This window comes from Solanum verrucosum, unplaced genomic scaffold (assembly GCF_900185275.1).
Source record: "Solanum verrucosum unplaced genomic scaffold, falcon-dt-bn FXZP01000903.1, whole genome shotgun sequence".
In the NCBI taxonomy this organism is placed as follows: Eukaryota; Viridiplantae; Streptophyta; class Magnoliopsida; order Solanales; family Solanaceae; genus Solanum; species Solanum verrucosum.
This window is the reverse complement of record NW_026020439.1, coordinates 1-11800: the sequence shown is the minus strand read 5'-3', so window position 1 is coordinate 11800 and position 11800 is coordinate 1. Positions and strand designations below refer to the sequence as shown.

At 48.2% G+C, this 11800-nt stretch overlaps 26 non-coding genes across 26 annotated transcripts; all 26 read left to right on the top strand.

The window, feature by feature from the left end:
- Positions 1-101: 101 nt before the first annotated feature.
- Positions 102-220, top strand: LOC125808155 (5S ribosomal RNA). The gene has a single exon (XR_007441705.1). It is a non-coding gene; the product is annotated as a 5S ribosomal RNA (ribosomal RNA).
- A 214-nt stretch (positions 221-434) lies between these two features.
- On the top strand, positions 435-553 carry LOC125808154 (5S ribosomal RNA). The gene has a single exon (XR_007441704.1). It is a non-coding gene; the product is annotated as a 5S ribosomal RNA (ribosomal RNA).
- A 214-nt stretch (positions 554-767) lies between these two features.
- Positions 768-886, top strand: LOC125808153 (5S ribosomal RNA). Its single transcript, XR_007441703.1, has one exon. It is a non-coding gene; the product is annotated as a 5S ribosomal RNA (ribosomal RNA).
- Positions 887-1100: 214 nt separating this feature from the next.
- On the top strand, positions 1101-1219 carry LOC125808152 (5S ribosomal RNA). The gene has a single exon (XR_007441702.1). It is a non-coding gene; the product is annotated as a 5S ribosomal RNA (ribosomal RNA).
- A 214-nt stretch (positions 1220-1433) lies between these two features.
- Positions 1434-1552, top strand: LOC125808151 (5S ribosomal RNA). Its single transcript, XR_007441701.1, has one exon. It is a non-coding gene; the product is annotated as a 5S ribosomal RNA (ribosomal RNA).
- Positions 1553-1766: 214 nt separating this feature from the next.
- Positions 1767-1885, top strand: LOC125808150 (5S ribosomal RNA). Its single transcript, XR_007441700.1, has one exon. It is a non-coding gene; the product is annotated as a 5S ribosomal RNA (ribosomal RNA).
- A 213-nt stretch (positions 1886-2098) lies between these two features.
- Positions 2099-2217, top strand: LOC125808149 (5S ribosomal RNA). The gene has a single exon (XR_007441699.1). It is a non-coding gene; the product is annotated as a 5S ribosomal RNA (ribosomal RNA).
- Positions 2218-2430: 213 nt separating this feature from the next.
- Positions 2431-2549, top strand: LOC125808147 (5S ribosomal RNA). The gene has a single exon (XR_007441697.1). It is a non-coding gene; the product is annotated as a 5S ribosomal RNA (ribosomal RNA).
- A 214-nt stretch (positions 2550-2763) lies between these two features.
- On the top strand, positions 2764-2882 carry LOC125808146 (5S ribosomal RNA). The gene has a single exon (XR_007441696.1). It is a non-coding gene; the product is annotated as a 5S ribosomal RNA (ribosomal RNA).
- A 214-nt stretch (positions 2883-3096) lies between these two features.
- LOC125808145 (5S ribosomal RNA) lies at positions 3097-3215 on the top strand. The gene has a single exon (XR_007441695.1). It is a non-coding gene; the product is annotated as a 5S ribosomal RNA (ribosomal RNA).
- Positions 3216-3429: 214 nt separating this feature from the next.
- LOC125808161 (5S ribosomal RNA) lies at positions 3430-3547 on the top strand. The gene has a single exon (XR_007441710.1). It is a non-coding gene; the product is annotated as a 5S ribosomal RNA (ribosomal RNA).
- A 214-nt stretch (positions 3548-3761) lies between these two features.
- On the top strand, positions 3762-3880 carry LOC125808143 (5S ribosomal RNA). The gene has a single exon (XR_007441694.1). It is a non-coding gene; the product is annotated as a 5S ribosomal RNA (ribosomal RNA).
- Positions 3881-4093: 213 nt separating this feature from the next.
- LOC125808142 (5S ribosomal RNA) lies at positions 4094-4212 on the top strand. The gene has a single exon (XR_007441693.1). It is a non-coding gene; the product is annotated as a 5S ribosomal RNA (ribosomal RNA).
- Positions 4213-4425: 213 nt separating this feature from the next.
- LOC125808141 (5S ribosomal RNA) lies at positions 4426-4544 on the top strand. Its single transcript, XR_007441692.1, has one exon. It is a non-coding gene; the product is annotated as a 5S ribosomal RNA (ribosomal RNA).
- A 214-nt stretch (positions 4545-4758) lies between these two features.
- Positions 4759-4877, top strand: LOC125808140 (5S ribosomal RNA). The gene has a single exon (XR_007441691.1). It is a non-coding gene; the product is annotated as a 5S ribosomal RNA (ribosomal RNA).
- A 214-nt stretch (positions 4878-5091) lies between these two features.
- Positions 5092-5210, top strand: LOC125808139 (5S ribosomal RNA). The gene has a single exon (XR_007441690.1). It is a non-coding gene; the product is annotated as a 5S ribosomal RNA (ribosomal RNA).
- A 214-nt stretch (positions 5211-5424) lies between these two features.
- Positions 5425-5543, top strand: LOC125808138 (5S ribosomal RNA). The gene has a single exon (XR_007441689.1). It is a non-coding gene; the product is annotated as a 5S ribosomal RNA (ribosomal RNA).
- A 212-nt stretch (positions 5544-5755) lies between these two features.
- LOC125808137 (5S ribosomal RNA) lies at positions 5756-5874 on the top strand. Its single transcript, XR_007441688.1, has one exon. It is a non-coding gene; the product is annotated as a 5S ribosomal RNA (ribosomal RNA).
- A 213-nt stretch (positions 5875-6087) lies between these two features.
- On the top strand, positions 6088-6206 carry LOC125808163 (5S ribosomal RNA). Its single transcript, XR_007441712.1, has one exon. It is a non-coding gene; the product is annotated as a 5S ribosomal RNA (ribosomal RNA).
- Positions 6207-6419: 213 nt separating this feature from the next.
- On the top strand, positions 6420-6538 carry LOC125808162 (5S ribosomal RNA). The gene has a single exon (XR_007441711.1). It is a non-coding gene; the product is annotated as a 5S ribosomal RNA (ribosomal RNA).
- Positions 6539-6751: 213 nt separating this feature from the next.
- LOC125808156 (5S ribosomal RNA) lies at positions 6752-6870 on the top strand. Its single transcript, XR_007441706.1, has one exon. It is a non-coding gene; the product is annotated as a 5S ribosomal RNA (ribosomal RNA).
- A 213-nt stretch (positions 6871-7083) lies between these two features.
- On the top strand, positions 7084-7202 carry LOC125808157 (5S ribosomal RNA). Its single transcript, XR_007441707.1, has one exon. It is a non-coding gene; the product is annotated as a 5S ribosomal RNA (ribosomal RNA).
- A 212-nt stretch (positions 7203-7414) lies between these two features.
- On the top strand, positions 7415-7533 carry LOC125808159 (5S ribosomal RNA). Its single transcript, XR_007441709.1, has one exon. It is a non-coding gene; the product is annotated as a 5S ribosomal RNA (ribosomal RNA).
- A 213-nt stretch (positions 7534-7746) lies between these two features.
- LOC125808148 (5S ribosomal RNA) lies at positions 7747-7865 on the top strand. The gene has a single exon (XR_007441698.1). It is a non-coding gene; the product is annotated as a 5S ribosomal RNA (ribosomal RNA).
- A 214-nt stretch (positions 7866-8079) lies between these two features.
- LOC125808158 (5S ribosomal RNA) lies at positions 8080-8198 on the top strand. Its single transcript, XR_007441708.1, has one exon. It is a non-coding gene; the product is annotated as a 5S ribosomal RNA (ribosomal RNA).
- A 214-nt stretch (positions 8199-8412) lies between these two features.
- On the top strand, positions 8413-8531 carry LOC125808136 (5S ribosomal RNA). The gene has a single exon (XR_007441687.1). It is a non-coding gene; the product is annotated as a 5S ribosomal RNA (ribosomal RNA).
- Positions 8532-11800: the final 3269 nt, after the last annotated feature.

Here is an 11800-nt window from a genome sequence, read left to right as displayed (position 1 = left end):
GCGTCATGCGTCGGTGCGCGTGGAGGCTAGGTCGGTGGGGGGCAGGCTAGGGCGTTGGGAGGAAGGAGGTGTTTAATAGAATTTAGAGTGCTATGAATGATGGATGCGATCATACCAGCACTAACGCACCGGATCCCATCAGAACTCCGAAGTTAAGCGTGCTTGGGCGAGAGTAGTACTAGGATGGGTGACCCCCTGGGAAGTCCTCGTGTTGCATCCCTCCTTTTTGTCGAAATTTGGTCGTGTAATTGAAAAAATATTATTATTTATTTTTTGCAGGAACGACGTCGTTAGGACAGGTGATGGGGGCGTTGAGGATGGGCGTGACGGGCGGCGTCATGCGTCGGTGCGCGTGGAGGCTAGGTCGGTGGGGGGCAGGCTAGGGCGTTGGGAGGAAGGAGGTGTTTAATAGAATTTAGAGTGCTATGAATGATGGATGCGATCATACCAGCACTAACGCACCGGATCCCATCAGAACTCCGAAGTTAAGCGTGCTTGGGCGAGAGTAGTACTAGGATGGGTGACCCCCTGGGAAGTCCTCGTGTTGCATCCCTCCTTTTTGTCGAAATTTGGTCGTGTAATTGAAAAAATATTATTATTTATTTTTTGCAGGAACGACGTCGTTAGGACAGGTGATGGGGGCGTTGAGGATGGGCGTGACGGGCGGCGTCATGCGTCGGTGCGCGTGGAGGCTAGGTCGGTGGGGGGCAGGCTAGGGCGTTGGGAGGAAGGAGGTGTTTAATAGAATTTAGAGTGCTATGAATGATGGATGCGATCATACCAGCACTAACGCACCGGATCCCATCAGAACTCCGAAGTTAAGCGTGCTTGGGCGAGAGTAGTACTAGGATGGGTGACCCCCTGGGAAGTCCTCGTGTTGCATCCCTCCTTTTTGTCGAAATTTGGTCGTGTAATTGAAAAAATATTATTATTTATTTTTTGCAGGAACGACGTCGTTAGGACAGGTGATGGGGGCGTTGAGGATGGGCGTGACGGGCGGCGTCATGCGTCGGTGCGCGTGGAGGCTAGGTCGGTGGGGGGCAGGCTAGGGCGTTGGGAGGAAGGAGGTGTTTAATAGAATTTAGAGTGCTATGAATGATGGATGCGATCATACCAGCACTAACGCACCGGATCCCATCAGAACTCCGAAGTTAAGCGTGCTTGGGCGAGAGTAGTACTAGGATGGGTGACCCCCTGGGAAGTCCTCGTGTTGCATCCCTCCTTTTTGTCGAAATTTGGTCGTGTAATTGAAAAAATATTATTATTTGTTTTTTGCATGAACGACGTCGTTAGGACAGGTGATGGGGGCGTTGAGGATGGGCGTGACGGGCGGCGTCATGCGTCGGTGCGCGTGGAGGCTAGGTCGGTGGGGGGCAGGCTAGGGCGTTGGGAGGAAGGAGGTGTTTAATAGAATTTAGAGTGCTATGAATGATGGATGCGATCATACCAGCACTAACGCACCGGATCCCATCAGAACTCCGAAGTTAAGCGTGCTTGGGCGAGAGTAGTACTAGGATGGGTGACCCCCTGGGAAGTCCTCGTGTTGCATCCCTCCTTTTTGTCGAAATTTGGTCGTGTAATTGAAAAAATATTATTATTTATTTTTTGCAGGAACGACGTCGTTAGGACAGGTGATGGGGGCGTTGAGGATGGGCGTGACGGGCGGCGTCATGCGTCGGTGCGCGTGGAGGCTAGGTCGGTGGGGGGCAGGCTAGGGCGTTGGGAGGAAGGAGGTGTTTAATAGAATTTAGAGTGCTATGAATGATGGATGCGATCATACCAGCACTAACGCACCGGATCCCATCAGAACTCCGAAGTTAAGCGTGCTTGGGCGAGAGTAGTACTAGGATGGGTGACCCCCTGGGAAGTCCTCGTGTTGCATCCCTCCTTTTTGTCGAAATTTGGTCGTGTAATTGAAAAAATATTATTATTTTTTTTTGCAGGAACGACGTCGTTAGGACAGGTGATGGGGGCGTTGAGGATGGGCGTGACGGGCGGCGTCATGCGTCGGTGCGCGTGGAGGCTAGGTCGGTGGGGGGCAGGCTAGGGCGTTGGGAGGAAGGAGGTGTTTAATAGAATTTAGAGTGCTATGAATGATGGATGCGATCATACCAGCACTAACGCACCGGATCCCATCAGAACTCCGAAGTTAAGCGTGCTTGGGCGAGAGTAGTACTAGGATGGGTGACCCCCTGGGAAGTCCTCGTGTTGCATCCCTCCTTTTTGTCGAAATTTGGTCGTGTAATTGAAAAAATATTATTATTTATTTTTTGCAGGAACGACGTCGTTAGGACAGGTGATGGGGGCGTTGAGGATGGGCGTGACGGGCGCGTCATGCGTCGGTGCGCGTGGAGGCTAGGTCGGTGGGGGGCAGGCTAGGGCGTTGGGAGGAAGGAGGTGTTTAATAGAATTTAGAGTGCTATGAATGATGGATGCGATCATACCAGCACTAACGCACCGGATCCCATCAGAACTCCGAAGTTAAGCGTGCTTGGGCGAGAGTAGTACTAGGATGGGTGACCCCCTGGGAAGTCCTCGTGTTGCATCCCTCCTTTTTGTCGAAATTTGGTCGTGTAATTGAAAAAATATTATTATTTATTTTTTGCAGGAACGACGTCGTTAGGACAGGTGATGGGGGCGTTGAGGATGGGCGTGACGGGCGGCGTCATGCGTCGGTGCGCGTGGAGGCTAGGTCGGTGGGGGGCAGGCTAGGGCGTTGGGAGGAAGGAGGTGTTTAATAGAATTTAGAGTGCTATGAATGATGGATGCGATCATACCAGCACTAACGCACCGGATCCCATCAGAACTCCGAAGTTAAGCGTGCTTGGGCGAGAGTAGTACTAGGATGGGTGACCCCCTGGGAAGTCCTCGTGTTGCATCCCTCCTTTTTGTCGAAATTTGGTCGTGTAATTGAAAAAATATTATTATTTATTTTTTGCAGGAACGACGTCGTTAGGACAGGTGATGGGGGCGTTGAGGATGGGCGTGACGGGCGGCGTCATGCGTCGGTGCGCGTGGAGGCTAGGTCGGTGGGGGGCAGGCTAGGGCGTTGGGAGGAAGGAGGTGTTTAATAGAATTTAGAGTGCTATGAATGATGGATGCGATCATACCAGCACTAACGCACCGGATCCCATCAGAACTCCGAAGTTAAGCGTGCTTGGGCGAGAGTAGTACTAGGATGGGTGACCCCCTGGGAAGTCCTCGTGTTGCATCCCTCCTTTTTGTCGAAATTTGGTCGTGTAATTGAAAAAATATTATTATTTATTTTTTGCAGGAACGACGTCGTTAGGACAGGTGATGGGGGCGTTGAGGATGGGCGTGACGGGCGGCGTCATGCGTCGGTGCGCGTGGAGGCTAGGTCGGTGGGGGGCAGGCTAGGGCGTTGGGAGGAAGGAGGTGTTTAATAGAATTTAGAGTGCTATGAATGATGGATGCGATCATACCAGCACTAACGCACCGGATCCCATCAGAACTCCGAAGTTAAGCGTGCTTGGGCGAGAGTAGTACTAGGATGGGTGACCCCTGGGAAGTCCTCGTGTTGCATCCCTCCTTTTTGTCGAAATTTGGTCGTGTAATTGAAAAAATATTATTATTTATTTTTTGCAGGAACGACGTCGTTAGGACAGGTGATGGGGGCGTTGAGGATGGGCGTGACGGGCGGCGTCATGCGTCGGTGCGCGTGGAGGCTAGGTCGGTGGGGGGCAGGCTAGGGCGTTGGGAGGAAGGAGGTGTTTAATAGAATTTAGAGTGCTATGAATGATGGATGCGATCATACCAGCACTAACGCACCGGATCCCATCAGAACTCCGAAGTTAAGCGTGCTTGGGCGAGAGTAGTACTAGGATGGGTGACCCCCTGGGAAGTCCTCGTGTTGCATCCCTCCTTTTTGTCGAAATTTGGTCGTGTAATTGAAAAAATATTATTATTTATTTTTTGCAGGAACGACGTCGTTAGGACAGGTGATGGGGGCGTTGAGGATGGGCGTGACGGGCGGCGTCATGCGTCGGTGCGCGTGGAGGCTAGGTCGGTGGGGGCAGGCTAGGGCGTTGGGAGGAAGGAGGTGTTTAATAGAATTTAGAGTGCTATGAATGATGGATGCGATCATACCAGCACTAACGCACCGGATCCCATCAGAACTCCGAAGTTAAGCGTGCTTGGGCGAGAGTAGTACTAGGATGGGTGACCCCCTGGGAAGTCCTCGTGTTGCATCCCTCCTTTTTGTCGAAATTTGGTCGTGTAATTGAAAAAATATTATTATTTTTTTTTGCAGGAACGACGTCGTTAGGACAGGTGATGGGGGCGTTGAGGATGGGCGTGACGGGCGGCGTCATGCGTCGGTGCGCGTGGAGGCTAGGTCGGTGGGGGGCAGGCTAGGGCGTTGGGAGGAAGGAGGTGTTTAATAGAATTTAGAGTGCTATGAATGATGGATGCGATCATACCAGCACTAACGCACCGGATCCCATCAGAACTCCGAAGTTAAGCGTGCTTGGGCGAGAGTAGTACTAGGATGGGTGACCCCCTGGGAAGTCCTCGTGTTGCATCCCTCCTTTTTGTCGAAATTTGGTCGTGTAATTGAAAAAATATTATTATTTATTTTTTGCAGGAACGACGTCGTTAGGACAGGTGATGGGGGCGTTGAGGATGGGCGTGACGGGCGGCGTCATGCGTCGGTGCGCGTGGAGGCTAGGTCGGTGGGGGGCAGGCTAGGGCGTTGGGAGGAAGGAGGTGTTTAATAGAATTTAGAGTGCTATGAATGATGGATGCGATCATACCAGCACTAACGCACCGGATCCCATCAGAACTCCGAAGTTAAGCGTGCTTGGGCGAGAGTAGTACTAGGATGGGTGACCCCCTGGGAAGTCCTCGTGTTGCATCCCTCCTTTTTGTCGAAATTTGGTCGTGTAATTGAAAAAATATTATTATTTATTTTTTGCAGGAACGACGTCGTTAGGACAGGTGATGGGGGCGTTGAGGATGGGCGTGACGGGCGGCGTCATGCGTCGGTGCGCGTGGAGGCTAGGTCGGTGGGGGGCAGGCTAGGGCGTTGGGAGGAAGGAGGTGTTTAATAGAATTTAGAGTGCTATGAATGATGGATGCGATCATACCAGCACTAACGCACCGGATCCCATCAGAACTCCGAAGTTAAGCGTGCTTGGGCGAGAGTAGTACTAGGATGGGTGACCCCCTGGGAAGTCCTCGTGTTGCATCCCTCCTTTTTGTCGAAATTTGGTCGTGTAATTGAAAAAATATTATTATTTGTTTTTTGCATGAACGACGTCGTTAGGACAGGTGATGGGGGCGTTGAGGATGGGCGTGACGGGCGGCGTCATGCGTCGGTGCGCGTGGAGGCTAGGTCGGTGGGGGGCAGGCTAGGGCGTTGGGAGGAAGGAGGTGTTTAATAGAATTTAGAGTGCTATGAATGATGGATGCGATCATACCAGCACTAACGCACCGGATCCCATCAGAACTCCGAAGTTAAGCGTGCTTGGGCGAGAGTAGTACTAGGATGGGTGACCCCCTGGGAAGTCCTCGTGTTGCATCCCTCCTTTTTGTCGAAATTTGGTCGTGTAATTGAAAAAATATTATTATTTATTTTTTGCAGAACGACGTCGTTAGGACAGGTGATGGGGGCGTTGAGGATGGGCGTGACGGGCGCGTCATGCGTCGGTGCGCGTGGAGGCTAGGTCGGTGGGGGGCAGGCTAGGGCGTTGGGAGGAAGGAGGTGTTTAATAGAATTTAGAGTGCTATGAATGATGGATGCGATCATACCAGCACTAACGCACCGGATCCCATCAGAACTCCGAAGTTAAGCGTGCTTGGGCGAGAGTAGTACTAGGATGGGTGACCCCCTGGGAAGTCCTCGTGTTGCATCCCTCCTTTTTGTCGAAATTTGGTCGTGTAATTGAAAAAATATTATTATTTATTTTTTGCAGGAACGACGTCGTTAGGACAGGTGATGGGGGCGTTGAGGATGGGCGTGACGGGCGACGTCATGCGTCGGTGCGCGTGGAGGCTAGGTCGGTGGGGGCAGGCTAGGGCGTTGGGAGGAAGGAGGTGTTTAATAGAATTTAGAGTGCTATGAATGATGGATGCGATCATACCAGCACTAACGCACCGGATCCCATCAGAACTCCGAAGTTAAGCGTGCTTGGGCGAGAGTAGTACTAGGATGGGTGACCCCCTGGGAAGTCCTCGTGTTGCATCCCTCCTTTTTGTCGAAATTTGGTCGTGTAATTGAAAAAATATTATTATTTGTTTTTTGCATGAACGACGTCGTTAGGACAGGTGATGGGGGCGTTGAGGATGGGGTGACGGGCGGCGTCATGCGTCGGTGCGCGTGGAGGCTAGGTCGGTGGGGGGCAGGCTAGGGCGTTGGGAGGAAGGAGGTGTTTAATAGAATTTAGAGTGCTATGAATGATGGATGCGATCATACCAGCACTAACGCACCGGATCCCATCAGAACTCCGAAGTTAAGCGTGCTTGGGCGAGAGTAGTACTAGGATGGGTGACCCCCTGGGAAGTCCTCGTGTTGCATCCCTCCTTTTTGTCGAAATTTGATCGTGTAATTGAAAAAATATTATTATTTTTTTTTGCATGAACGAAGTCGTTAGGACAGGTGATGGGGGCGTTGAGGATGGGCGTGACGGGCGGCGTCATGCGTCGGTGCGCGTGGAGGCTAGGTCGGTGGGGGGCAGGCTAGGGCGTTGGGAGGAAGGAGGTGTTTAATAGAATTTAGAGTGCTATGAATGATGGATGCGATCATACCAGCACTAACGCACCGGATCCCATCAGAACTCCGAAGTTAAGCGTGCTTGGGCGAGAGTAGTACTAGGATGGGTGACCCACTGGGAAGTCCTCGTGTTGCATCCCTCCTTTTTGTCGAAATTTGGACGTGTAATTGAAAAAATAATATTATTTATTTTTTGCAGGAACGACGTCGTTAGGACAGGTGATGGGGGCGTTGAGGATGGGCGTGACGGGCGACGTCATGCGTCGGTGCGCGTGGAGGCTAGGTCGGTGGGGGGCAGGCTAGGGCGTTGGGAGGAAGGAGGTGTTTAATAGAATTTAGAGTGCTATGAAGATGGATGCGATCATACCAGCACTAACTCACCGGATCCCATCAGAACTCCGAAGTTAAGCGTGCTTGGGCGAGAGTAGTACTAGGATGGGTGACCCCCTGGGAAGTCCTCGTGTTGCATCCCTCCTTTTTGTCGAAATTTGGTCGTGTAATTGAAAAAATATTATTATTTATTTTTTGCAGGAACGACGTCGTTAGGACAGGTATGGGGGCGTTGAGGATGGGCGTGACGGGCGGCGTCATGCGTCGGTGCGCGTGGAGGCTAGGTCGGTGGGGGCAGGCTAGGGCGTTGGGAGGAAGGAGGTGTTTAATAGAATTTAGAGTGCTATGAATGATGGATGCGATCATACCAGCACTAACGCACCGGATCCCATCAGAACTCCGAAGTTAAGCGTGCTTGGGCGAGAGTAGTACTAGGATGGGTGACCCCCTGGGAAGTCCTCGTGTTGCATCCCTCCTTTTTGTCGAAATTTGGTCGTGTAATTGAAAAAATATTATTATTTGTTTTTTGCATGAACGACGTCGTTAGGACAGGTGATGGGGGAGTTGAGGATGGGCGTGACGGGCGGCGTCATGCGTCGGTGCGCGTGGAGGCTAGGTCGGTGGGGGGCAGGCTAGGGCGTTGGGAGGAAGAGGTGTTTAATAGAATTTAGAGTGCTATGAATGATGGATGCGATCATACCAGCACTAACGCACCGGATCCCATCAGAACTCCGAAGTTAAGCGTGCTTGGGCGAGAGTAGTACTAGGATGGGTGACCCCCTGGGAAGTCCTCGTGTTGCATCCCTCCTTTTTGTCGAAATTTGATCGTGTAATTGAAAAAATATTATTATTTATTTTTTGCAGGAACGACGTCGTTAGGACAGGTGATGGGGGCGTTGAGGATGGGCGTGACGGGGGCGTCATGCGTCGGTGCGCGTGGAGGCTAGGTCTGGTGGGGGGCAGGCTAGGGCGTTGGGAGGAAGGAGGTGTTTAATAGAATTTAGAGTGCTATGAATGATGGATGCGATCATACCAGCACTAACGCACCGGATCCCATCAGAACTCCGAAGTTAAGCGTGCTTGGGCGAGAGTAATACTAGGATGGGTGACCCCCTGGGAAGTCCTCGTGTTGCATCCCTCCTTTTTGTCGAAATTTGGTCGTGTAATTGAAAAAATATTATTATTTATTTTTTGCAGTAACGACGTCGTTAGGACAGGTGATGGGGGCGTTGAGGATGGGCGTGACGGGCGACGTCATGCGTCGGTGCGCGTGGAGGCTAGGTCGGTGGGGGGCAGGCTAGGGCGTTGGGAGGAAGGAGGTGTGAAATAGAATTTAGAGTGCTATGAATGATGGATGCGATCATACCAGCACTAATGCACCGGATCCCATCAGAACTCCGAAGTTAAGCGTGCTTGGGCGAGAGTAGTACTAGGATGGGTGACCCCCTGGGAAGTCCTCGTGTTGCATCCCTCTAAGTTGAGAGACTTTGTGAGGATGAATCCTCCGGTGTTTCTAGGTTCTAAGGTGGGAGAGGATCCCCAAGAATTTTTGGATGAAGTGTATAAGGTAGTGAGTGCTATGGGGGTGACTTCAAGAGAAAAGGCGGAGCTTGCCTCCTACCAATTGAAAGATGTTGCCCAAATTTGGTTCACTCAATGGAAGGCTAATAGGCCGGTGGGAGCGGATCCTATAGAATTGGAGGAGTTTAAGGAAGCTTTCCTTGGTAGGTACTTTCCCCGTGAGATGAGGGAGTGTAAGGTTGAGGAGTTTATCAATCTTCGGCAAGGTAATATGAGTGTGCAAGAGTATTCCTTGAGGTTTACCCAATTGTCTAAGTATGCCCCATGTTTGGTGTCAAACCCTAGGGATGAGATGAGTAGGTTTGTGACCGGCGTATCCGACCTAGTCAAGGAAGAGTGCCATACGGCAATGCTCCATAATGACATGAACATTTCTAGGCTCATAGTGTATGCTCAATCCATTGAGGAGTCCAAACTTAAGAGGATGAATAGGAATGTGAAGAGGGGTAGATCCGATGAGCAAAGTCAACCTAGGTTCAAGAAGAGGGCTCAAGATCAAGATTTTTCAAGTGCTCCTAAGGTTAACCAAGATAAAGGTGGTGGATCTCAATTTTCTAAACCTACTTGCACCACTTGTGGCAAGAGGCACTATGGGAAGTGCCTAGCCGGTACTAATGGATGCTATGGTTGTGGGAAGAATGATCACAAGGTGAAAGATTGTCCTACTTTTACGGCTAGAGGAAGGGAGGCAAAGCAAGCTTCTAAAGATGGAACGGTTCCTATTCCTCCAAATTATGGTCGTTTCTATGCTCTCCAAGCTAGCAAGGACAAGGAAGCTAATCCGAATGAAGGCGCCGGTAAGTTTTAGTTTCTTATGGTCATGAATGTCTTGATGAGGTTTCTATGGTGTTGTTTTTCATGTATGCCTTAATTGGGTTTTCTTCTAAGTGGGGGATGGTAGGTTGAATAGCAAGGTTGTTGAGAGTGTTGATATCCTTATCTCATTCCTTCTATTCTTATTCAAGCTTGAGGCCAAGAGTTCCTAGTAGCTTGTTTTATGTTTTGGAGTCTTGGGTGAAAATGAGTTTCCATGGTCTCCTTATGTTATGCATGTCCTATTTGAATTCTTGTTAAATGATAAAATGAGTTTTCATAAACGTGTTCCTCGTGTTGATGTGCATTTAGTTGAGTTGTCTATATGCTTCATGAGGATAAATGTTGAACATGCTTAAATGTTGCATGAGTTGATTTATTAGGCATGCTTAAATGTGTTCTTGAGAATGTTGCATAATTGTACTTTTGTGAGAAAATTGCATAATGTGTCTAATAATTTTGGGATGAGTGTGATGTAAATTGGAGAAGGAAGTTCATCCAATGAAATGAGAAATGGTAAAGCTTGATGCATAAGGAATTGGTAGATGTATTCCTAATTTCTTGAATTGCATGAAGTTGTTTGAGCCTCATTGATGTGGAGTTGATGTTTCCTCCGATATTTATGTACTTGTATTGATGTTGTATGCATGTTGATGGGCCGTATACTTAAGTTGTTACCCCTTATGTGTTTAAAGTGTCATTCGAGGACGAATGTTCCTAAGTGGGGATAATGTAACGACTCGGAAAATGATAGAGTGAAACTAGAGCCTCACATGTGAGTTTGGAGTCGAGAACTTAATGAAATGATTATATTTGAATTTGACCCAAAAGTTCTTAAAAATGTGCTTCGGAAGTTACCGGAAACTTGTTTAGCGGTATACTAAAAGATCCATTTCGTTTTTCGAAAATCCAACTTCATATTCTTGTTTAGGGGGTCAAATTGAGTGGGAAATGGGTCTAACCCAAATTTTAGAGCAACCGTATCAAAATCCGAAATTTCCAAGTGAAGCCTTTTTCGAGGGTCTACTTTGGAGGGTCATATCTCCTAGCACACAAATTATTTGGGTGGCCATAATATATCCATGGAAAGCCCTTTGAGTTAGCTACCTAACGCACTTCGTTTCATCTCATTCGGAGTTCGGACGAAGAAGTTATGCCCATTTTCGTAAAGTCTGTCCGGCAGAAAATGCAAATTCCAGTAGCTAATGTTACTGTTCATTACTGTTCACCCGCCTGAAAATTTTTCTAAGTGTTGGACCCTTTTTTTCAAAGGACTTATATTATTTCCTAGATACCATAATCCAATTCCCATCCCTAAAAACATTTCCCTCTCTACAATCCTTCATTAAGAAGAAGAAGAACTTGGAGCTAGGGCTTGGATTCAAGGCTTTCTTCATCAATTTTCTTGGGGAATCATAGCAAAGGTATGGTGACCCTTGATCCTTGATTATCTTTCCTTCAAGGAGTCCATTAAAAAGGGTTTCAAAAGTCTTCAAAGAACAAAATTTCTATTTTCTATTCTAGGTATGGGTTCATGGATAAAATGTTTTCAAAGTCATTATATTGGTGAATTGAAATTGTATTTATGATTTTAAGATGATTTTATATGAAACTTCTTCAAGAACCCATGTTTTCATTAAAAGACTTGAATTTGCTTATGAAGTGGGTTTAATGCCTATGATTTAATGTTGATGAATTGTTGGTATATGGATGAATTGAGGATTGTGGCCTTATGGGCAAATTATGGGTGAATCACCTTGTGTGATAGAATTGTTGGGAATTGAGTAATGGTTATTATGGCTTTGGAGGATGGTAAGTTGGCTTAATCTCATATTAGGGATAAAATTGTTCTTGCTTGGTTTGATCCACTTATGGTGGAGGTGTTTAATTATGAATGTAAAGGTGTTGTTGTAGGTTGTTCACTGGTTTGGTTGCATAATTACTACCCTATTTTTCCATGCTCTTTGATTCTATTACATGCCTTCAAGGTGTTTGACAAAATGTCCAACTATGGAGAATTGATGAATCGATGCTTTAAAGTTTGAGTTATGAGATGTATGGAAATCCAGAGATGTGTTGATGACACTCATGAATGTTGATGATATAATATGAAGGATTCTTCAATATAAAGTATACCTTGAATTGGTAGGGCTTATGCATCATTTTCTTGTATAAATGATTATATTGTTGATTGTTGAATCCTTGGATCGGTAGGCTTATGGCACCCTTCCACACATGCTTATAATGAACCTTGGATCGGTAGGCTAATGGCACCCTTCCATTAATGATAAGTAATGAACCTTGGATTCGGTAGGCCTATGGCACCTTTCCATAAAGGTTAATGAT